Here is a 24,928-nt window from a genome sequence, read left to right on the forward strand (position 1 = left end):
TGCGGCCGAAACCGCTGCGCGTCCGTCAGCCACGGCCGGCGGGCGGTTTGTGCCCGGGAAACATAGGGAAGTCACCCGGAGCTTCCCAGGAATGGCGTGCGAGCAGGAGCGGTAACATGGTCTTACGGCCTCGAGGTCGGCGTTCGCTTTGCGGGAGGCCGCAGCACTGCGGGCCGTAAGCGAGATAGAAAACTGTTCTTGAGGAGCTGTCGAGCTGCTGTATCAAAGAACACACCAAACCCGGTGTCCCTATTCCTGCAAAAGCAGAGCTTCACAGTACCTTGAGAGCTGAATAGCAGAAGATGCTCGAGTGCACGCAGAAATGAATGAACAGTCCTTAAAATAAGAAAACTGCTAGGTTGTTGGAAGAGTATTGTAGTCTCTTAGATTGTTGTGTCAGCTGAAAGCTTACGAGGATGAGGGTACTTTTCTTAGTGGGCAGAGGAAAAAGAAGTGTCAGACACAATAGGACTGGGGGATCTCCAGAAGTTATTCTGCTTTGTGAAACTCTCTGATTGTATTAACTCCAAAGTTTCTCTTGGCAGACTGCCCCAGGGTCTAAATGTTAATGTTATTTAAACTTATGTCCCCTGTGCTTTGGGTTAAGCCCACTGCTTTTATATTAGGGAGAGTGAGCACATAGTGATGCCTTTTCCTGGTCTTAAAATCAAGAGGCATACACGGTTAGAAGGGGAAAAGGGATTTTACCTTGGTATTTATTCTTAAGGATCCTTAGGTGTACACGTCCAGGTCATATGCATCGAGATGTACCCCACCGAGCCTTTCCCTGTGTCTCTGTGTCTCTCCTCTTCTCCGCGTCCCCCCAACATTGGGTATAACATTATAGGTTTTACTAATTAGCATATCTATCAAAGATTCCCCAATGAGAGGTTCAAGTGAGCCCCCCCTCCCCAAGGAACCTTCCCCTGGATGGTTCTATCTTGGTTTACAGAATATGCTCTGGAGAGGACCTTGGGGTCTGGGGCACACTGATCCCTAGCTACGAAGCCTCTAAAATGTTTAGTCTCTTAGCTTAACAAACAAGTCCAAGAATGTAGGCAAAAGCACTAGGAATACAGAAGCTGTAAGAAGGTATAACAGGGGTATAAAAGAAAAGGCAAAAATCTTCATGGCATCAATAGAACATGTTAAATCTTACCGCTCAGTATGTCCTCACAAGGAATTTGATTTAAAAGGTGATGAATTCAAATTAGTACAGATTAGTAAAGAACTTTGGAAAATTTTGAAATTTAGAATTCTGCTAGATGCAGTTGGACCCAATGATTTTAAAGGTATTTTCCAACCTAAGTGATTCTATGATTCTGAAATAATTCGGGCAGTATTCCCCATTGTTGTTCTCATCAGGCTTCGTTGTTCAGTTACCAGTATGCTGTCCAACACATTTCTTCCACTGGCAGTTCATAAACTAAACTGTGAGCTGTGCAGCAGTGCTCTGCATCTCCCTCAGCAGTACTAATGGGAATGTGCTGACTACACTAGACTACTTCAGGACATAACAAAGCAGAGAACTGACGACTTTTGACAGGCTTTGGTCTGCATCTTGAAGCTGTAGGATAGGCTATAACCTCGCTGTGTTATGCCTGCAGTAAAACAGGGTAGCACTGGGCAGGGCTCTGGGGCACAGCTCAACAGTCGATCGTCAGTAGGGCTTGGACCAGAGCCTTTGCCACTGCAGCTGGAAATCAGAAGAGGCAGTCATATCACTGTAGGGGATCTGCTGCTGCAGCCTCTGACTGGGAGCACACATGGGGATGAGACTGCTGATGAAAAGAATTGGGCATTGTGGTGTCACAAACTCAGAGGATACTGCCCCGGGTCAGTCTGTACATAGTTGATCTTGAGCATCCAGAGAGCTTGTTCTTTCTTGATTTGAAATGAAATCTGAGGAGCCCAAGAGAGGCACTCTGCCTGTCTGGGAGAGGTGGTAATCATTCCTACTAGGCCAATGAAGACTGCCTGCAGACTTTGCTTTATTTATGTAACTTGGCCTCCTTAAACTAGCTGAAGAAGCACATCCTTAACAGCTGTTTTCAGCAGTATACAAGTGAGCAACAGCAACTTTCTTCTGAGGATATTTGCCAAAGCATTCCCTAAAGCCCCTCAAACAGCATGTTTCTAACTTTTAGTGGAGAATCCTAAGTGTTGCTAGAATACAAATTGCTGTCACCCCCAGTTTTACAGAGAAAGAACAGAAGCAAAGGCAGTTGTATTCTGACTTGTTCTCTGAAAGAGGAAACGCTCAAAATTAGCAGCCATGTTTTGAAAGCTGAAGCTTAAAGTCTTACATTAATATATACTTAACAGAAGTGCAGACATAAGTTTCACTTAGATGGGAAGAAAGAATCCCTATGTGCTGATACTCTGGACAGTACCAACTGTCAAAGTGTGCAGTCTACTAGAACCACATAATTCTTCAGTGTGTGCTGTGGACAGGGAAATTTCCTTTTCTTTCCTTTCCCATCTTGTCTTTATAGGTTACAAATATAGAAATGTGGATAACTTAAAGAACCACATGTGTCAGAGTGATGTATTTTTCATTGTCTTAAGGAGAATCAATCAGTGCACTTACATTAATAATTTTGATTCAGGATGCAAGTCACTCTTCACTGCACTGCAATTTACAGTTGTAGAAAGAAACTTAGCTAATATTTAATTAATCAAGGATTGGGTTACTTTGTACTGTGGATAAGAAACTCAAATTCCTACCATTTCAAGAGGGAAAACAATAATTACACAAAGATGGCAGTTAAATTGTTTGTTCTGTATTGACTAGTGAAACAAAAAACCAGCTGTAATTATGCAGCCTTAATTCCTTTATATACAGCAGCTGAACAAAATATTTGACAAGAGAGGTGTGGCCTGTATCAATACCATAAATGCACCACCTAAAGTATATGGTGTTTGTTTGTACAGCAACCTGTTATTATCAATTTACTACATGATGTACTGTTTATTTAGCACAAGGATATTTGTTCTTCTTGTTAATCTAATATTGTTTAGCTAGAGATAACATGGTTATTACTTATCAGCAAAAAATAAATTAGTGTTTACAATTCCAGGGAAAAACATCATGCTAAACACCAGCTAAGAATGACTTGTTTTTAAACTGCTGTTGTAATTACAAAGGAGTAAAAATGTGGACTGTCCTGTAGATAAGACAGTTTTTTCTCTATGAGGGTGGTGAGAGAAGTTGTGGTCACCCTGTTCCTGACAGTGTTCAAGGCCAGGCTGAATGGGGCTTGGAGCAAACTGGTGTAGGGGAAGGCTCCCTACCCATGGCAGGGGAGCAGAACTAGGTGATCTTTAAAGTCCCTTCCAACTCAAACTATTTTATGTTTCTATGATAAGAGGCTTTTTCCTTTATGTCTGCCTTTCATTGTTCCCTTAGTGTCACGATATCCTGGGGGTATGCTTGAATAGCACCATGAAGTGATTCTTCTGACCAGCAAGGACAGTAATTTGAAGCCTTGAAAGAAATTTTGAAAATGGTGAGTTCATCTCCAGTTTTGCTATCTGCTGTGTGTTCTCATCCCGATGTTGTTTCTCATTAGTTTTGCTTCCTGCTTTGTGTTTTGTGGTTGTTTTTTCATTTGTTGGTTTTGTGTATGTGGTTTTATATTTGGTTTGGTTTGTTTCTCTGTTTTTGTTTGTTGAGGGGAGGTTGGTTGTTTGTTTTTTTCCCTGAAGGGGGAATTATTGCGGTATCAAAGCTTGCCTAAGTTGTGCTTTTTGTCTCCCTTTAAAAATTCAAGATTATTTACCAGACTAAAGGGCTTCATAAGTCTGGCTGCAGCATCAGAGTATCAGTATATGTTTCATATTAACTCACTGTTGTTTCACAACACAGATAATAGAAATGTAATTTAAAATCTACTCAAATAGTTCAAGGATTATAATGACATATGGCAAGAAAATATTTCTTCTCTTATGTCTGATATATTTAGTTTCATAATGCAAACCCTACACAGAGAGCAGCAGTACAAACTTTACTACACAATAAAATAACAGTATTAAGTGAAGTATGCACATTTTATTTAATATAGCCTCAAGGCACAAAGGGCATTTTTAATGCATTTTGTAAGAACTCTCTGAATTTGATCTATTTCTGTTTTGCAGCTACCTACTCTCTGTGCTGCAAATGAGAAACAGAGGTAACCATCTATATGCCAAGAGTAGTAAATTATGTGTGAAGACGCTGTTTATTTACTCTAAGTGCCACTGGTTTGAATCTTTTATAAAAGAACTAAGAGGAAGCAAATTACTACTTAAATAGATGAGACATGGTCAAAAAGCAAACAAAATATATGCTACAATCCAGACTGGCCAAACAGAATTATCTTGTATCTTGTTAGCAATAAGGCTCTTAGAAAGTAAGCTAATTATCATTAGTGTAAACCAGATGAGAAGATTAAAAAATAAAGAATGTGAAGAAAAGCAGGGGTGGTTTCATGGGGTGTACAGGCCAAATTAAGCTTTACTTAAGACTGGTATCTTGCAAGGTAAACAAAACTTCCTTGAAAACTTTAGATACTTTTCCTTTTTAAAATCCTCTCCTCCCCCCCCTCCAGGTGGAATGCACTGAAAAGCACACTGCAATGCCCACCCACAATAGTGTTATAATGGATACAACATTATAGGTCTTACTAATTAGCATATCTATCAAAGATTCCCCAATGAGAGGCTCGAGTGAGCCCCCCTCCCCAAGGAACCTTTCCATGGATGGTTCTATCTTAGTTTACAGAATGTGTTCTGGAGAGGACTTTGGGGTCTGGGGGCATTTTGATCCCTAACTACAAAGCTTCTAAAATGTTTAGTCTCCTAGCTTGACAAATAAATCTAAGAACGTAGGCTAAAAACCACTAAGAATACAAAAGCTATAAAAAGGTATATAAAGGAGTATAAAAGAAAAGACAAAAAATCATCATGGCATCAATATGGAAAAACTTATTTTGAGAAGGTTCTGTTTCCCAGCTACTATTTCTATTTTCTGTGTTCATAGAGAGCTGAATGTGTACTTAGCAGTAGATTCAGTTCAAATGGCTCTTTTATGTATGGCAACATTGATATTTAGCTACAGTTAGGAATTCCCTTCTTGAGACCAGTGGATGGTATAATATTTTCGCTGGAGGCTGATAGCTTGCTCTAATTATAGCACAAGATCTCATTTATTTCTTGGCATATGATTAAGAGTAGCATCACTTTAGCATCAGACATATCTCTTGAGCCTCTTTGCTAGAGGCATCAATTAGAAACCCAGGCCAGTTCTCATAAAGAGGTAGATTTGATTTTTTCACAAGATTGTGTGTCTGCTTGTATACTAGGGACTACAAATCCATGGCCCGTGTCCACTCTCCTGCCTTTCAAAATGGCTAATAAGTGTTCCCTAATTCTCTCTTAATATTGACTGAGTGAGACCATGTGTGTGCCATGCTGTGATGAAGCAAGCCACAGTTTTCATTTAGTGGGTACTTCCTTAAGAAATTATTTAAATAAGAAAAGGAGTCTGAAGGTAAAGTGTCTAATGGCCATGTGAACCCTTCATCAGAAGCTTTAGACATTACAGCTTTCCAGCTGGCTCTCTTAGGAGGGCCTTTAAAATCCTCTCCAGTGGAAATAATGTATTTGGTTTGTTAACAATCAAAGCTTTTACTACAGCCAGTAAAATTCATGACAGAGCTGAGGTGCAGGACCTAGCCCTGAAAGCCTTTTGGATCTGAGTTCATGTGGATGTTGGTGTGAATCCTGCACTTGGTTCTTTGAGAGATGATCGTTGGCTTAAGGCTCAAAAATATGGCCCTTTCCATATCTCCAGTGTTTAAACTAAAGAAAGATGTTTTTCCTTCTGTTGTTTGCATTGTAATTATGTTACTTACTTCAACAAAAATGTCAATCTGCTCCATATTTTTCTTTCTTAAAGAAGCTACTTATTCTTTCCCTGTTTTTCAGTTGCTACATTCAATTATCTTTTTTATATATTTCTAATGCAGTCATTCGTTTATGCACAAAGCTAGCAGTTAAAGTGAAGATCAGGATAAAAAGGGGAATATATATGCATTAAATACACCTTAGTTAGAGACAACCATAAATTAAAATATATTAACATATGAGCTAAACCACAAATTCTTTAACTGAAATGTCTGTAAATGTAAAACAAGTTTATCTTTCTTTGCATATCGGTGAAAGGGCATTCAAATTAGTTCACATATATGTACTGTTGTTTCATTACACCATCGTCCTTCATGTAAGTTAGAATGTGCAATGTCCTTCTGTCTACAACCTAAGGTTTCACATGTAAAAGCTGAAGAGTAAAGTGCACAAAACCAAAATCTGTTAAAAGAAAATAATGGGAAAGGAATGAAACATCCCTCTAAGCTTTATTTATTTATTTATTTATTTATTTCCCTCATTGTTCCTCTATAAAATGTTTGCAACAATTTTAACTTCATTTTCTGGATGCTGATGCTTATGTATCAATCATTTGTTAAATGCAGCTGCTGCCATTTCTGCATAGTACATGAGTCAGATTTTTTTTTCAAACTGAATTGACTTGTGCTTTCTCCAGAGAATGATCAACAGCCAATGTTTAAAAATTCTCCTTAGGCACTTTAAAATTCAAGCTGTGGCCCTGCCATGGTTTCCAAGGTCTTGACATAGAACCCTAGTGATTTCAATATTGGTTTGATCATATAAATAAATTAGCTAGGTATTGTAACAATCAATCTGCAAAACGTGTGTGTATCTATGCTGCTGCTATCATTAATTCTACAAAAGGAAATCCTTTAAAGAAGCAATAATTATTGTTTGAAAATACCAGAAGAGAGAAGATGTCTGGCTTACAGACCAAATGGGATCAACACAACTGTGTCTGGAATTGCTGTACCAGCAGGAATCTCTTCTTTCTAACATAATTTGTGTGTCCCTTCCTGAGTAGTTATTGCCATGTTGCTTTTCTTAAATGAAAAGTCCACATGACAGAAAAGAACAAATCAGAACTGAAGAATTCTTATTCCTTCCTCCTGCTTAGTGGACTGCTGATTGCTAAGGCAGGTGAGTCTAGGCAGGTACTGTTTGTATGTATTTATTTATTTTTAAAAATTTATAAAATTTTGATTGTCTCAGTCTATGGACGTATTTATTTTACTCTAAAAATGAATTCAGGAAGTACATGTATAATTGGAAATACATGTATAATTATTCTTTTTCTCCATGATACATTTTTCACACGTGTGTGTATCTGTTTTGGAATGCTGCTTCTGTGGCCTGTCCTCTGTGTCTTGTGGCAGTGACTTTTGCATAAAAGCTTTGATAAAGTACTTCTGAAAATCATACTTTTTAGTTATTTTTCCTTGTATATCTGTGTAGCTGTATTCTAAACAGGTCATTGTAATTCAGGCTCTGTTTCTGACAATGTAATAAGGAGATTGTTCACACTTGAAAGTTAATTCTGACTAAAGTAGATGTAAATTTAATTTCTGTAGCTGCTGCTGAGTAACTCCACTTGTCGATATGCTTATTTGAACTCTGCTTATCTGAAATAACTTTCAAATAATGAGACTAAATCAGAATAAGGAATGATTCTCTAGGAAAAACATGTAAAAACATGAAGGTGTTCAGAATATCTATGACTCATTTTGTGGACAAGCTGTGAGAAGTCTTCAGTGGGACAGCTTCTAGATTTGTTTGGGAATCTCAGGTGATAAAAACATCTTGAAGTATCTTTGTTGTTTTCTCTGATGTCACTTAGATAAGAGACTTTTTATCTAATTTGAAATTCACCTAAGAATTCTCCTTTCTTGGAAGGAAGCAGGTGACAATCTTCTAGAGCAAGTTATTTACCAGATTCCGGTTCCAGAAAAAAAGATCTCAAAGAGCAGGGAGTCAACAGCTGGCTCACTGAATGGTGAATACACCAGTCTTTTCACAAAAAGGGTGGTATAGTCTGTCTGCAGTTTTCCACACAAATTTAAATACTTTATATAATCCAAGAAAGACTTTATGCCTTCCTCAAGTTGTTAGAAAGAGGTGTCACCCATAAAGTGGAAGAGCTATCTGCCATAGGTATGAAAATTCCATTTTCCTGGATGCACTATCTGTTTCTGTGCATTTTTGAAGCATTTGTGGGGTCTGAACAGTGGTTTGCTTTTAAGTATAGCATGCCACAATACTTGCACTGGAAGGCTTGTAAAAGATGGAGGGGATGGGAAAATTGTATGCTGTGAGTGCAGAAGTGTCTGTTACTAGTTCTCTTGACTACTTCAGTAACATGTCAACCTGGAATGACAAGCTTTCACTAGAAAGTTGCTGGTTCTGCTTCTGTAACAAACAGAAATGCAAAGATAATGACCATGAATGTAAAAATCCAAATTCTGCATAGAAAGAATCACCAGTGTTACACCTTTGAAAAGATTCTGCATCGAAAGCAATCTTTACTTAAAACTGGCAGTACCGAAGTTGCCACCGGCTACTACTTTTTAATGCTTTCTCTAGATGCTGCAATGTCTAGCCTGTCCCACTTCAAATTAACAGTTCATGACTTGTACTTCTAGGGGGGAAATGTAGTTGTACCACTCTTCTCAAGTCTGAGTGAAATAAAAGCTCTTTTCCCATTGAAGCTGTGGCATGACCTTGTCGAGCACTTCTTGACATGTGGGGTTGTAAAAGTGTGCACAGGTACAGCACAGCAGTTGAAGACAAGAGGCAAAGGAGTGTAGAGTATTTAAACAAAAATGCAGTGTAAAATTTAGTTTGACAGAACGCAATTGCAAAAATGTGATTTAGTCAGAACTCCAGGGAAAACCTTGTTCACAGTGCAGTTGAGATCTCTGAGGACCATAAATACTTCAGATATAAGTTTAATACTGCATCTAAAAGGCAGTGCAGCCAATAATTCAGCCTGACACCATGCTGGCATATTATTGAATACCATCTTAGAGGCAAGAATACTAGCTATGAAGTCATTAGTGTTAACGCCTGCTGTCTGCCTAGAAACAGGTGCTCTTTGACAGTTACTAGTTACCTTAAAAAGAAGAAATCATACAGCATATATTTCATATGACTTACACATAATAAACTTTCAGATTTAATAGTCTTTCAGAAGATTGGGGTATATAGTAGCACTTGGAGGAAACAAGTATTTGTGAAACTCTTAATTCTAGGACTGAAAGAAACCCATTTTCTCTCAGTGTGCAGAAAGAGCCAGTGGGGCATCCACCTTTCATGTACCTCTCACATGGTCTCCTGTAAGATTATCTTGAGCTGGTGGGATTTCATTCAGGGACCAGTCATAAGCAAAACAGCCACAATTTAGGGAACCTGAGTTGGGGTTGTACACCTAATGTTTTCCTTCTGCTAATCTTTTCTTCTTGTTTTCCTCTGCTCCATATGGTTTATGCATGGGTAACTGTCTCTTTGGGAACTTTCTGCCCTGGCATATGTTTTCTGTGAGTCATAGTCCCTTTGGAAATGTCCTGCTACTGGTAGTGATCATCTATTACTGCAGGGCTAGGCCCTAGGGTATATCACCGTGTCCCGCAGCCGTAGGGAGGAGGAGTAGAGAAGATCCAGCAGGCAGGAATTGTGCAGCAAGATTGATTGATTTAATTATTTTACAAACTCTTTTATAGAATTTTTTCTTCATAGTCTAATCGGACAAGGATCAGCCACCCCTTGGGGTGATTGGCTAAAATTCTAAAACATCCGTTGTCAAAATATTTTTCTACTGTACCATAAACAAGACTTTTCAAGGCTGGAGGTGTTTGGCTGTTTACATAACTCTGCTACCTCTTCTGTGAGCGAGAAAAGTCTCTCACAGACTTAGAAAATAGCAAGAAAATCCTTGCTAGCAGCATTTTTGTATCTACAACCATCTATGGGCTGTAGCTCTTCAGGGGTGTCCCTACTCTAGTGTGCATCACTAGTGGACCACAGTCCCTTCAGGGCATCCTCACTGTGGGCTGCAGTCCATTCAGAGCACCTCTCTCTATGGAGAACCTCCAAAGGGCTCATCTCCATCCATGCTCTCAACGATGTCCCCATCCATTCTCTGTTCATCCTTTCCTGGCAGCTGTCACATTTTTTAAACATCTGGACAGAGGCACCATACGGTTGATTGAAATTTTGGTGTGGGACATGGGGTGCACAGCTAGAAACAGCTGTGATTACACAACACAGCTGTGGAATGCCTCCCTGCAGGGCACCCTTGCACCCCTTGGATACAGAAACCCCCACAGTTTGTGCCCAAAACCAGCTGAGTGCTGTCTCTTGGCATAGCACGCTGTGCCCCTGCAAGACAAACTTTTACTGAGTGGATTCCAAAGACATTCCAGGGTAGTTCAGGGTCTACCTAAACAGTAAAATCTGTTTTGTTTTGTTTATTCTGTAGTTGTGTCTTGTTCTTTGATATCTATGAAATACTTAAAACTGATATAGAAATCAATTGCATTTCTTATTTGTTAGTAGAAATGTCTCTTTGGAAATGGTTCCTCCTCAAGGATTTTACTGTGTCCACTGGACATAACAGTGGAAAACAGAGGAGAGAAATTAAAATAAATGGAACTGTGAGTGTGCTCAGAAATTATATGTGATAATGATTTGTTCATGACACTGACTTCCACTGAAGAAAGAAAGTGCTTTCAATTACAAAGATGAGTTTTGCAGAGCAATGGGTTAATATGAAGACTGAGGAAATGCTGCTCATCACTGGAGCATAGCTGCTGTAATGACTTATATCTGAAGCTGGTGATAGGCACCAGCTTTTTCTGGTGTAAATGCTGCAGTTAATTTCCTTTTCATAAACAAATACACTACCAGTAGTTGCTATGTTTTCCATGATTCTCCATAGTCTCTTATTTGACTTCTAGTATCCATTCAAGAGCCCTTAATTTTTCTTTTTAATTTTTTTTTGTTACATTTACATCTCGACGCAAAAGATCAAGATGTAAATGCTGTAGTTAAAAAACTCTGGGCAGATGAGGAAGGTTCTTCAATGAAGTCACCTGACTCTGGAGTAAGCTAATGGATGAAATAAAAGTGAATTTAAACTGCAATTTGCAATGCTTGCCTGCTAAGAAAATCTTTTTTGTATGTATGTTACTGCTGACAGAATTATATTAATAGAAAGGTTAAAAACTAGAGAAATCAGCAAGAAAATGAGAATTTGAACATTCTTGGTTTAAATGCACACTGGAGACACAAGGAGTTCAGGGTCCATTGTGAAGCATTCACTGAATGACCTAAAGACTTGAAAATGCATAGGAACTGTGGTGATGGCTGCCTTACATGAAGCAGAAATAAGCATAATTGTACTCATTTAAATTGTTGATTAGACATAAAAATTTAAAAGGCAAGTGGAGTTTTTTTTTTTCCTGACTACTGATCACAGTTAATAGGAGCAGATTTTTTTACAGCTGAGAGAGTCTGAAGACATCTGGGTCTCAATAATAATTAAATTTGAGACACAAATCATCTCAACAAAATGATGATCATGCTGGCATTTGTTTTGCAATTCTTCTTGGCTGGTATGTTTTGTTTTCTGGCTTGCTTCTCTAGTAGCAGTGTTGGAGGGGTCAAGTCTGTTACATGTCAGGCTTGGTTTTAACTTGTGTTGGGGCTCTTTTTTGTTGCTGTGAATTCGTTTTTAAAATTGTAGGTGTTTTATTTCACAGAACGTGCATGTGGTTCCTCTTAGATGGGATCTTTTGAAATACTTAATCTGACTTCTGAATTGAACACTATTCTGGGTATGAATGAAAGAAACGTAGTTTGAAAGGTAAAGGGCTGAAGTGAAATGAAAATAAAGTTCAGGTGACATAATGTGGCCCTCTTATGAAAGACCATCCTAGGACCTGTAACTCAACTGAGAGTAGGCTGAGGACCAGAGGCTTTAAAAGCACCTTTAAATACAGCTTCCTTTGAGGGTGGAGGAGCACGTTCAGGTGACCGACAGAATGCACCTCTACGGATGAACCACATGGTGTCAGGAAAGCATAGCCCAGCAGTGCTCAGGTGTTGCGATTTCAGTCAGGCTGGATGTGGCTAACGTGGTGCCATCTTATCTTTGTTATGTGGCTCCAGTAAAAGCCTGGCCCTTCTACTTCTTTATTCTTACTTTTCTTTTTTTCTTGTTTTTCAATCTTTAGGTTTTCTTGACCCCTACCCCCCACGCTCCCACAGTCTTTATCTTGCTCTTTAGCTGCATATAATTTTTTGCTAAAATGCTGGACATAAATAATGAAGTCCTGCTGGTAAAATAAAATCCTGCTGGCATACATTTGGCAGGAGTTGTGTGCAGGCAACACAAGCCTTTCCTGGCTTTTTTCTGTGTTCAGAATTTTGCCCAGAATTGCAGCTTGAAAGAATGAGTCTTAAAGTAAGCTCTCTGGCTTTAACATTATTTATGTGGGGTAGTAAATAAGTAGGTTATGCATCTACTCAAAAATTAACAAAACTCCCCATTATTTTAATTAGGGAAAAAGATGTTATAAATTGAGTAAACATCAAGGAGGGCTAGGTAACAACCTAATTTTTCAAAAGGATTTTAATTACTTGGTTCTCCCTTCCCTCCCTTCCCCAATACTTTGTTTCTAACCTTTACACACGCGTTCAGCAAGGTCCTCTCCATCAGTCCTCCCCACCTCCCACTTAATGAACATTATACAAAGCCAAAGCAGCAACAATTTTAATATCTCTGTCCTGGAAAAAGCACAGTTCTTGTTGCACTGTGCTGCCACTGTGCTGCTTTGAGCATGGAAGGGTAAAAAAGAAAGTAAGGAATGGGTCTGATGAGCCAAGAGGAGAATGCAATATAGAAATGTGGACACATTTCTAGCCAAGAACTTCCTCTGTAGAAATATAGCATGCTATATTTAATGTATCTCAAATTAAAACATAGAGCCATATCTAATACCAGGGTGTGAAGGTATTTTAGAACATCTGAAATCTAGGTGTGTCCCCAAATTTAACAGCTTGTGTTTGTGTTAGAAAGTATTACAGCTTCTTAAAAGCCCTTGCTTCTCCTTCAGACAAAGCAGAACTTACTCTGACACCAAGTAGGTTCTTCTGGATACTCAGCAGTTGCCAGGTGTGCATGTTTTTGTGCCAGCATACTCAGTAGAAAATTCACAGTACAGTTTTGTGCAAGTGTCTGCTGCAACAAAAAAGAAGTTTAGGTTGTGACTGCCTTTTCAAGGAAGCATTCATCAGAAGATATGTTTGTCCAATAATGATTTAATTTTAGACTGGGATTTACTGGAGTGATGATTTGGGGAAGGCATGCACTGAGAGAATAGAGTCACAAAACCAGAATGGAGTAGATCCTATTAACTCTAGATTGTCGCTGCCTAAAATGAATACTGTCTGAATGCTGACTCTTTCATGCCACAAGAAACCCTGTCAGAAAAAAAACCCCCAAGCAATTAAAAAGGATGATAAAGCACTTTTGAGTTAATAAATTGAAGCTGTAGTGAGGTCCAGAAAATGGAGTCCTCAGACTCTACTTCTGATTGATGTATTAGCTGGGATATTTTTCAGAGTATGGAAGGAAAAAGTGATACATGCTAATGCAGATTGTATGTCATGTATGCAGTCTTTCTTATTATCTAAATAATTGGCTGTTTACACCACTTTGCTTCCTATTACCTAGCTAAAGCTTCCTGATACTTCAGTGCTATAATTCTTTGAAATCTGATGCAAATACATTTAGAACTCAAATATGAGGTTACAAAGCATTGTGGCTTACAGGGAGTTTCCACATACCACACTTTTAATGAAGCTTCCTATCCATTTCCTTTATGACTCAATTGATCTCCCCAACCTTTGGCATGGCATTCTAGTACATTTGCAGCTTTTCCTTTTTCCTAAATCAAAATTGGCCTATGGCTATCTTAACCATTTTGATGTGGAAACTTCAATTTCTGTCCTCCAAGGCTATCAAAAATAGTTAATTTTGGAAGGAAAAAGTCTTCATGAAATAAAGAAGAAGGAAAAGGAATATATAAAGCTACAGTACAATTTGCACTTATAATATGCTGTATCCCTGTCACTGCCCTTACTCTTTACACATCCACTCTGAATTAAATAGTCATTAACATTCCACAAAGTGCAGTGTATAATAGGGATTGTGATGCTGATTCTGGGCAAATGGTAGTGTGAACTTCAGGAGGTTTTTTAATATTCATTTTACACACTTTGAAAAAAAAGACAGAACGTGTTTTTGAAACTTCACTGCACATCTGTGGATCATTGCATGTATATTGTGAGCCCTAGTGGCCACTCAGCAAGCTGGGCCAAATCTGCCATTGGTTATAATGTTAAAAATCTGGATAAATTACATTCTTTTAAAAACAGAGATAATCTCTTTACACCACTGTTGTGGAAGGCAGATCAGGGGCCCACTGGTTGTTTTTGGCTGCTGTAATCGGTTGATGGTCTGTGTGTAATGATATCACAGGCCTGCATTCTCAATTGAATTTGCTGTTTTTAAAGACTTATCTGATAGTCTCCTTAGGAAGAAATAAAGAAAGAAAAAGAAAGGCATGCCAGCCTCTTCTGCTTTTGGCAGAGCCTCCTGGTCTCGATCTTCTACAAGTACCTGCTCCCTTCAAGGGCTTTTCTTATCCTCCAGGTCAAAGCCTCAGATACTCTCAGATTTTCTTGCCTATAATGCTGGGTTCTAGGTAAAGGTTTTGTATGGTTGAGTATCAATGTGTTTTGTCTCAGAAACTACAGGATCACCTCTTACTGTTTATATTTTGCAGTATATCCTTTGTGAGTGCTAGAAATCAAACCTAGTTCTCAGGTGATAGAACATACCGCTGCACACAGATGTGTGACAGGTAGTCTGATAAATTGATTTTGGTTTTTATTTATCCTGAGTTATGTGGTTCTGGTTGCTCTTTCTGATTTGCTTAGTCTATGTTACACTGCATCAACATGATTGTTCTTCTAGCTATGGAAGTTTCAGGGTTAATTTTATACCAAGCTATATTCAAAGGAAACAGATGCACAAGAATGTTACTGGGATAAATGATTTTTGTTTGTTCCTGTATGTCTACTGTCAGCAGAAGCATGTATGAGGTAAGATTCTCTATTTCATGGTCCATAGTATTTAGAATCATAGACCATTTCTCAACTAACTGTAGTTAGGGAGAAAACTTTTGTGCCAGCTGACATTGTTAACTAGTTCACTGTCTGAGTATAATGTATGGTGGTTGCAAGAGGTGCTTTGTGAATGTGCCAAAGATGTATTCTTTTTAGTTACAACTTCTGGAATTAGGGGAATATATTGAATCACCTTTATACAGTGACTGGAAAAATAACCTAAGATATTTTTCTAACCTTTGCCACCACAGTTTATAGGAATTGACATTTATAAGACTTTATTCTGAATCACTGACATTATGTGACAGTATATTTATTCTTTCAATGATGCTGGTAACAAAATTGCTCAGTTCATAATGCAGGTTGTTGATTGCTCCTATCTGCCAACCCAGTCTGTGACTGGAATTCTGAACATTTCTTCCTAATTTCATTGGCCCCATCCTGGTTGGTAGCAATGATTATTTTAAAGAAGTTATATAAGAAAAAAAAAGTTAAATGATTTCCTCCCTGGGGCAAAAATTGAGGAAAAACTCTGTAATAAAAATTTGATCGTAAAGCACTAAATTCGTAAAAGTATATAATGCAGGATGTAGTTGATCTGTACAGAACTGCAATCAGTGGGTGTAGTTTTGCCTAGAAGTTTGCTGAAATTTAGATACGCTTTAATGCTGTCCACGTCATTAATTGTTGTCTTCCCTGATGGGAGAGACATTCAGATTTTTGCCAGGAGAAAAAAAGAGGCGAATGGGACTTCATGCTTCTCAGTCTCCAGATAGGTATTTATTAATTCTTATCTAAGGGGTACAAGCCACTGGCATGGCCTAGACACAGCACAGAGCAGAGAATGCAGCGAGAAGACAACTTATCAAGATTTCACAGCCCTTTTAAAGGTAAATTACCCAATGAAAACTTAAAATGCAAGATATTTGTACATTTCTACCAATGTCCAACAAATTCCTAAATCACATAGACAGGAACTGCGGAATTCTTTATCCACTCATCCCAAACTACTTCTACTGCAGAGTATGGAGTAGTAGAAGAAGGAGAAGAAGAAGGTTTGGAGAACAACAACAATCCTCCATTTTGATGGTTTTTGCTTTTATCTATTTACTATGCAAATAGACTTAAAAACGCTAAATTTTTCACCCTGTGGTAACCTCACATAGTATTCTATCACCTAATTCACACCACTGTAGACTCAAATTCTTCCCAGAGGGTAGGCAAAGTTTCCTGTAGACAAAGGCCAAAAACAGTGTTGTTCAGGGGGGTAAAACCCGTCAAAACAGGCAGAGAAATATTCTCTGCATTTTGGGTTCCTACATGCTTGATATATCAAGTACATGTAACTACTGGCATGTGCTTCTGGCATCTCTGTTTATGGTTCCCGTTCTTTCTACTTATATGAAAGCAACTGAATAAGCAATCAGTAAGAACTCATTGATTGTAGGTGGCATTAAATGCAGCCTGCAAACGCTTCCTCACAGCCATTGCTCAAGTACAACTTAATGTCAGTCCAAAGCTGTGTTCCTTCTGCTTACTAAACAGTGATACTCACGTTTTTGTTTTTATTGGTATACAGCTGTACACACCTGTAACTTCCCTTCCTGACACCTTTGATGACTTCACCTTGCGGCAAAGAGTGGCTGTTTTTATCGTTTTCACTGGCGGTAGTCTACAAAAAAGACCACGACCACCAATTAATCTGTTTAGTCTCAAGCTTGAGCAGTGCATACTCTGTGTTGAACTGATTAAAAGTGGGTGTCTTCATCTTTGCCTAACCTTGAAGGTATCACTGGGTGACCCCAAAGCTATCTTTTGAGGTGCAGTGGATTTATCTTTGCTCCTTTCTTCTAACACTGCAGCCTCATATTCTTGCTCACCCAAACCATGCTACCTGATGAGAAGTCCATTTGTCTCATTTCCATGTGGTGATGATGACTTTCATCCTACCTCTCATGTTAGTTGTGTTGACCACAGAGTGGCTGTCCATCAACGTCATTGTTTTTGGGGTTCATCAAAGCTTTTCATTAAATGTTTCATCAGCTTTTCAGCGAAGTCTTGATTTAAGTATTATGAAACCTCTATGAGGGTAGCCTTCATCAAAAAATAAGTGCAGAAGACCAGGCAGCCTCTTGCACCATGCCTGTCTTCAGCGCAGCTGTAGCTTACCAGTGGTCATCCCAATTGATAAATATAAGAGTAATATTGCTAGAGAGTGTACTAGGCTTTGTTACATCACAGTTAAAAGGCTTTAGGGCTGGCACCACTTGACTCAGGAGAAAAAAGATTTCGAGTTTGAAGTTTGGAGGTTGTTTAATACTCTACCAGGAGGACAAAAATTGCTTCATCCACGAATTGACTCTATAGAAAAAACCCAAAAAAATAAAATTGAAGTGCAATAGCTGGAAACTACTCTTAATGATGAGAATAAACAGAGACTAAGCAAGCAAAAGGCCACAAAAGGAGTAACAGCCAGAAGGGCTCAATTTTTTATTTCCTGAGTATTGTGGTGATATGACTCATATTTCTGGGGCTTGTTTTATTTGGTATTGATTGATCACTTCACAAAGAATTCCTGACTCATCTGAGCTTGTTGCTAAATGTCTAATTTTTTGAAAGAAATTTCATGTTTGGAAACTCGCCAAGCTGACACAACTGTATGTCTGTGTCTACAAATTGCTAGTTCTTAAGTAGGAGAACTTCAGATTTTCCCCCATCGTCCCACTGTTCTTCTTCAAACCTGCCCTAAAGGATACAATGCTCTGAACACAATAAATGTTCAGTCACCTTGCTTGTTGAGTGTGGTCTTAACTGTGAAACAGAGGACTTCAGCAGCTATATACTTCTCATAAAATGGAAGAGAAAAGTATATTTATTTGTTTGACTTCTGATTTGAAGCAGGGCTTTAAGAGTGAAAGGTTTTTTGTCTTACTGCCCAACTAAGATATCCCAATAGAGATTCAGTGGGCCCGAACTCTAACATTCTATCTGGCAGCGCATCCTGCGTATAAGAATCTCTGCTGCTTATGCATCTTTTTATGTTAAACATCCATGCCAGCTCCGAACGGAGTGGTTCTCGAGTACAGCAAACCTTCAGGTCTTTGCAGCATGCTCTGTCAGGGAGAGCTCCACAAGATGGCAATGTGTATCCAGAATTTGTTTCCATCTGCTTTAGAGACGGAGCTCTTCCACGTGCATCAGCAGATTTTGCTGGTGGAATAAAATATTTAAAGGTTCCATATGACAAAACCTCGATTTAATTAAATAATTTTGATTATTTTGCTTAAATTAAAATCATTGTGCATTGTTTTAATGTTGCCAGATTAATGTGCAAAAATAGAACTGCTTTGTAGAATAGATGTTATTTTCCCCTGACACATTCCTTATCATAAAATTTATCTTTGATCAGACAGTATTATTTTATTGAGACAAATGACTCTGTATAGAAAATTCAAGTAATTATGTCCATTCATAATTAAAATAATACCCTTCTTTAGAGAAGGGGTCATTGCACATTAATTGTTCCTGTCTTTGTATCACTTTCTCTGCTCAGCTTAGTTGAAGATTGCTTTTGAGAGCATCCTGACTCATACATGTAAATTGTAAACCACCTATAGATTAGGGACATCTTTGTGGGGCAGAGAAGTGAGCAGGGTGGAAGTTCTCTTGTCAAAAGAGATGGGCAAAGAATACTTTCCTGGTGATGAAAGACAGGGAAAACTCCCTTTCAGCCTGCATAGAGGGTAATCCTTGCTCCTTTGTTGCTGCTGGGCTCTGGTGCCTTCCTTCTTTGCGTGGAGTAATGGATAAGCAGAGGCTGCTGGTCCCAGGGTCTGGGTGCAGTCGTAGAAGGGGAGCAGAAGGGCTCAGAGGCTGCATTTCACCACAGAAGCAAAGTGGAATCAGGGTGATACAGAAGGAGGCTGTTTTAGCAGATTTTTAAGTTTATAACAGACTCATGAAAAAATGAAGCTCATTTGTGAGACAATGAAAGAAGAGGGAGCAGGACTGTGAGAGAGAGGGAGAGAAAAACAGTTCCTCCAGAAACACAAGGCTATTAAGACCTGGTTCCCAGTGGATGACTGTGCCTTATGGGGTCTAATAAGTATGAGCTCCAATCTAATCTTGGCTGGCAGTTGGAATATTCAGAGACTGCTGGGGAACACCAAGTTTCTTTTTCTGGGGGTATCTCAGGTGATTAATAATGTCAGAATGCATGCCTTAGCCTCTCCATCTCTGGGTCGCTAATGCGGCCTCTCTCCTTTCCTTGCCTGCCTATTTCCAAGAAACTTCCTTTGAGGCCCCTTTGTCTTATTTGGCTGAAATTGAACATAAAGTTCAAATATTGCCAAAGGGAAAGACTGGCAGAAACAGACTGAGATATGGGCACACAGCAAGAGTTTGTAAAAGCAAGTTTTCATCCTTCATGGTGGTGGTGGTAAAAACAGAGTAAAAAATTTCAATTTCTCTTCTTCAACTTAAACTTTTGAGGACACACAAGGTCAGTACTGAGGAAATGAGGCTGAACTGTATCTTCTGCCACACATGAAATGACATGTATTTTAGCAATGATGCAACTATTTTGGGAGATGGATGTTTACTTGTATTGGATTCCTCAGGATGTATGGAAATGCACTTTCTGTGCTAGTGGGTTGCTTGTCTCTCCTTTTACTCTCCTGGTCTCCTGAATTGACAAGAGCCAGCTAATTTTCACCACTAGAGCATCTGAACAGTTCTTACTGTACATGGTCACTGATTTTCCTATAATAAAGGCAGCTCTGTAGAAATGCACATTGCTGAGGAAATCTATTGCAAAATACTTGCTTCTGTGTAACTTAACCTGTGAGCTCTAAGCATGCATCTTTAAAGATTTCATTCTGGTATGTTGTTGAATGTGTTTTAATTAGTTTAATCAAGTCAGAAACTCTTCACACGATATTGCTGCCCAGCTTCATTGTAGTTTGTCTTTAGAAAATACCTAGGAATTTTGTGGTATGCTGAAACACCTTAATTTTCAATTTGCTGAAAACACTCAGCACTTTCTCAACAGCATTTCAAAAATATATCTTTTGGTAACATAAATGTGCAAGGTAACACATGGGCTTGTGGAGTTATCTGAGCCACCAGTGGAAAATGCCTATTTATCCATGCTTCTATCTGGTAGCACAAGTGGTTTGCATATTGCTATGACACTGGCAATATGATTCTCATTTCCTGACACTCTTTGGGTCATGCAAGGCTAAAGTCACCCTTCTTGATTCTTGCTGTATAAACTGAAGTTGAAATTTTGACTTCAGTGAAGGCAAAATAATATTCTTACCTACCTTAATAGAAACCCAATAGTATGGTTTAGGCCCTACTATCTGAGAAACTTGTTCTGAAGGACTTAAACCTAACTAGGCAAAATGAGCTTGGGTTGGGTTTTGTTTGTTTCTTTGTGGCTTTTTGATTGTTTGTTTGGGGTTTTTTTTCAGTCTGAGGGTGGGTAACTGAAATACAAGGAAGCTACGTGGGACTTTTCAAAAAGTGCACAGCTGATAAGGAGTAGTACCTGGGAACTATCAGAAATGCCGGTGTATAACACCTGTTTACCATCTTTATCAGTGACATGGACAGGGGGATTGAGTGCAGGTCCAGCAATTTTGCTGAAAACACCAAGCTGTGTGGTGCAATCTTTTGATGCTGAAGGGCAAGGGATGCAATCCAGAGGACCCTTCACAGGCTTGAAAGGTGGGTCTGTGCAAATCTCATGAAATTCGACAAGGACAAGTGTTGTGAGAGCTGTGGGAGAAGGACCCGGGGGTGTTTGTTTATGAGAAACTCTACATGAACCATCATTGTGAGCCTGCAGCCCAGAAATCCAGTTGTTTCCTGGGCTGCACCCAAAGCAGTGTGGGCAGCAGGGTGAGGGAGGGGATTCTGTCCCTCTGCTCTGCTCTGGTGAGACCCCACCTGGAACACTGCATCCAGCTCTGGGGTCCCAGCACAGGAAGGACATGGACCTGTTGGAGTGAGTCCAGAGGACGGCCATGAAGATAATCCAAGGACTGAACACCTCTCCTTTGCATAAATATCAACCCAAAAATGAAAGACTTATTTAAAATTGGAGATGTGGTAGATGACAGCATCAGCAACATATGTCACTCAGCATATGAATAAATCAAGTCCCATCGATGGCTAATGAAAGGCTTTTCAATATGCTTAACACTAAATTACTTTTGATTAAAAAGCTTACTGGAGAGACAAATGTAAACTATAGCTAGGTGCTCTCACATTAGACAGTTATGTGCTGAATCTAATTTGAAATGGATAAGTGCTAACACATTTAATTTCCTGCATACTCAGTGAGACAATGTTCGCTTTTTTTTTAAAACAGTAATTTCGAGTGAGCCTTTCAAAGTGCTTGAGTCAGCATCACAGCAAGAGTGTTTGGAAAGATGATCATGCAAATGGAACTTCAAGTGATTTAATATGCTCACTATCACAGGTAGATAGCTTGATCTATAGCATACTTAGAATGATGGAACAAGCTGTATACATCAGTGGTGTATTTCAAGCTGTTAGTATTCTCAGCAAATAATGTTTAATATGGGTTTATCTTTAGTCTGGAAAACTTACCAGAAAGTGTGATGAATAACAAAATTATGGAAGCAACAAAATAAATGAGATTGGATATCTGGTTGTAATAGCAGACAGGAGAGAGAAAATAAACTGTCTGGGTTGCACTGTAACTAGTTTTGAGCTCTTTATGCTAAATCATGTCAGAACAGTGATTTCTTTTGATTATTCCTCAGACTGGAAACTTGAAATCTAAGAAAAATAGCATGTGTGGTACTAGTCATCACAGAAAGGAAAGCATATAGCTATGTGGGAAACGATGCAACACTGAGTTCAGGGTCAGTCAAAGAGGAGAAGCAAGTACCTCACTAATAGGTGAGGTAATGGAAGTACGGAAATAGGCAACTTTATACTAGAAAAGGGTGTTTCTTAATGGAAAAAGCCTTGAGGTGAAGGCAAGAAATGCTGTGCACTGATAAAAGCTTTTTAAAAAAGTAGACTCTGTAATCATTTTCAAAAATATAGCTGATTCTCTTTGTGATTGTTTTTGCTCAAGGGTTGCATTCCAAACAGATATTGCATTCTAAACAAATTAATAGGCATGTTTCCTGTCCTAGCATCCTTTTAAAACTGCCAGAAAGCAATGAGTATGCTCACTCTTTACGCAGTGGCACTCCCACATTAGATATTGCCCTCTCTAGCAATCAGTATAAAACTTGCCTTTCAGAAATTAAATGGGTACCTGTTTAAAAAAGGATGTAGTCCTTACAGCTCTGAAAGTCTGAATAGGTAGATACTATTATTTGCACTTTTGGGGGCACTTAAAGTGATTTTGAAATATACTGATATTGCTAAATTTTTCAATGCAGATTTATAGTTTGAACATAACTGATATTCTTACTTCTGTTCTGACCAGACTTTGGCCACAATCTCTGTGATGGCAGCAATCTGCTATCTGGTTTGGTTGTCTGGCCTGTAGCAAAAAAAGGAGCCTCTGGACTATAGTGAGACAGGGTAGCAGCTGAGTAGACACAGGTCTATGCTGAACTGAGCAGGAATAATAGATTGAACAGCTCCAAACCCACTGGTTTATTATGATTTTTGTCCCTGAAATTTCTGCTCCAGATAACTTTTCTTGATAACAGTTTTTCTTGTGTTTTAATCTGGTTGCAAGGAAATTAAAAATATAACTAAATAAATATGTTGAATTTAATATTATAGAAATTACTGAAAAGTTTACTTTGAGAGGAACCCTTGGAAATCACCTCGTCCAACTTTCTATTGAAAATGAGGCCCTGGATTAGTTTATGTAGGACTGTGTCAAGCTGAGTCTTCAGTGCCTCCAGCAAGGAAGATTCCACCACTTCCATGATTTAATTGACACGGAATCAAAGAACAGTTGAGGCAAGATGGGATTTCTGGAGGTCATCTGGCCACCCCCCTTGCTCAAACAGGTTGCCCAGGACTGTGTCTTCATGTGAAGTATTGGTTTTGCTATATCCAGATCAAGTTTCCCCTGAAGCAACTTGTGTATCTTGTATCTTCTGGCACCTGTGCATTCCTGTGCAGAGAGTGACTTCATCTTCTCTGCATCTGCCCGTCAGCTACTGGAATACTGTCATAAGGTCTCTGCTGAGCTCTCCCTTCTCTAGGCTGAGCAAATCACATTTCTCCAATATTTTTTTGGTATATCACATTCATGAGTCCTCTAATCAACTTTGTGGATCTTTGTTGGGCCCTCTCCAGTTCTTCAGTGTTCTTCTTGAGCTGAAAAACAGGATGAAGTATTCCAGGTGTGGTCTGACAAGTACCAAGAGGAATAATGTCAGCCCCCAAGCTGTTGAGTTACCTTTGACTGACACAGTCCAGGACTCTCTTGTCCTTGTTACTGTCAGGGCACTCTGCTCACTCAAGCTTGCTGTCCCACAGGGACCTTCCTAGCAAGGCATTAAGTCCCCAGCTGAGCAGTTAGGTATATCACCAGACTCATCCATCTGTCTGATTTTAGTCAGGATATCTTCCCAGGTTCTCTTCCACCACTCTTTACTGCCTGCATGTGGATCTCATGTAAGAAAGATTTAAAATGTGTTGAAATGGTTGAATTTTTCTAGTCCAAGGGAAATAAAAAATAGTGCTCCTGTTAAAGGTTTAGAAAAAGGGATAGGTATGTTATGTCATGATGTAGTAAGATTCCTGTCAGAAAAAAGATACCCCGAGCACAAACTGTACTTGAGCCTGGCCATTAATGAGGAGTCAACCTGAATACTTAACCATCCCATCTTTGAGGAACAGATGACATGCCATGCTGTTCTTTTTCTGTTCCATGAATCATTTAATTAAAAATAGGTATGTGCATTTTATCTACAATTTACCTAACTGCTAGCACCTTTTTTTAATTTTAAAGTATAAAAGAAGAGATACAAAAGAGATACAACAGGAGGTACAGAAGAGATACAACCAACTCTCCAACCCATGTGTCAGCCTCTACATTGATTCCATTTTAGTTTATCTGGTGAAAAATCCCAGTCCTTTATGTCAAAATTGATTACATCATACATCTTCTGTTTCTGATGTTCATATAGGCTCTTTAGCCTACTGAGACAAATGTCTGTTTTTCATGTTTCAACACCACTACTGTACCTGTGGAAAAATGTGTACTCTTATTGTGCTCAACCCAACTTGGTGTTAAAAAGTACTCTTTTGTTTAAATTCCATATTGTGGGATAATAATAAATGGACATATTATTATTAATAATTTTTTACAAAATCTTAGATTAATCCATGCACTTATGCTTTAAACTGCCCTCTATATTTTCTGTAACCAAGAGGAGAACACCTTGTTATCAGGATAATGCAAATAGTAGTGGAAGAAACTATAGTCTGTACTTCATTTGCAAAAACCTTTAAAAATATGAGCTCTGCATTTAATAGAAATACAAGAAAAAGTTAATATTTGAAAAGGAAAAAGTAAATGTAATACATATTACATGAACATATTGTAGTTGTATATGTAATCTGAAATCAAATACTTTAGAAGAAAATATGACTCGAGTTTGTAACAAAGGCTGATGTTTATCAGATCAATCTCTATTCTGTAGCTGACTGTGAATTCTCAGATAGCTGGGTAGTATTTAAGAGAGAAGACATCATTGCGTACCACAAGAAATAAGAGGTGGGAATTAGAAAAAAGTTTTTCGGGATGGGCTGTGTACTGTGGTTTTAGAATAACATAACATCCCTCCACAGCACTTTG

General features: G+C 38.7%; 1 long non-coding RNA gene across 1 annotated transcript in view; it reads left to right on the forward strand.

Moving 5' to 3' along the window:
- The first annotated feature begins 6 nt into the window (after window positions 1–6).
- The window catches only part of LOC108446514, a 74,316-nt gene continuing 49,394 nt past the window's right edge, over window positions 7–24,928 (forward strand). The window contains exons 1-2 of the long non-coding RNA XR_001861723.1: window positions 7–135; window positions 3,410–3,509. This is a non-coding gene — a long non-coding RNA (uncharacterized LOC108446514). The remainder of the gene's footprint in view (window positions 136–3,409; window positions 3,510–24,928) is intronic.

Source organism: Corvus brachyrhynchos, unplaced genomic scaffold (assembly GCF_000691975.1).
Source record: "Corvus brachyrhynchos isolate BGI_N302 unplaced genomic scaffold, ASM69197v1 scaffold424, whole genome shotgun sequence".
NCBI classification, from domain to species: Eukaryota; Metazoa; Chordata; class Aves; order Passeriformes; family Corvidae; genus Corvus; species Corvus brachyrhynchos.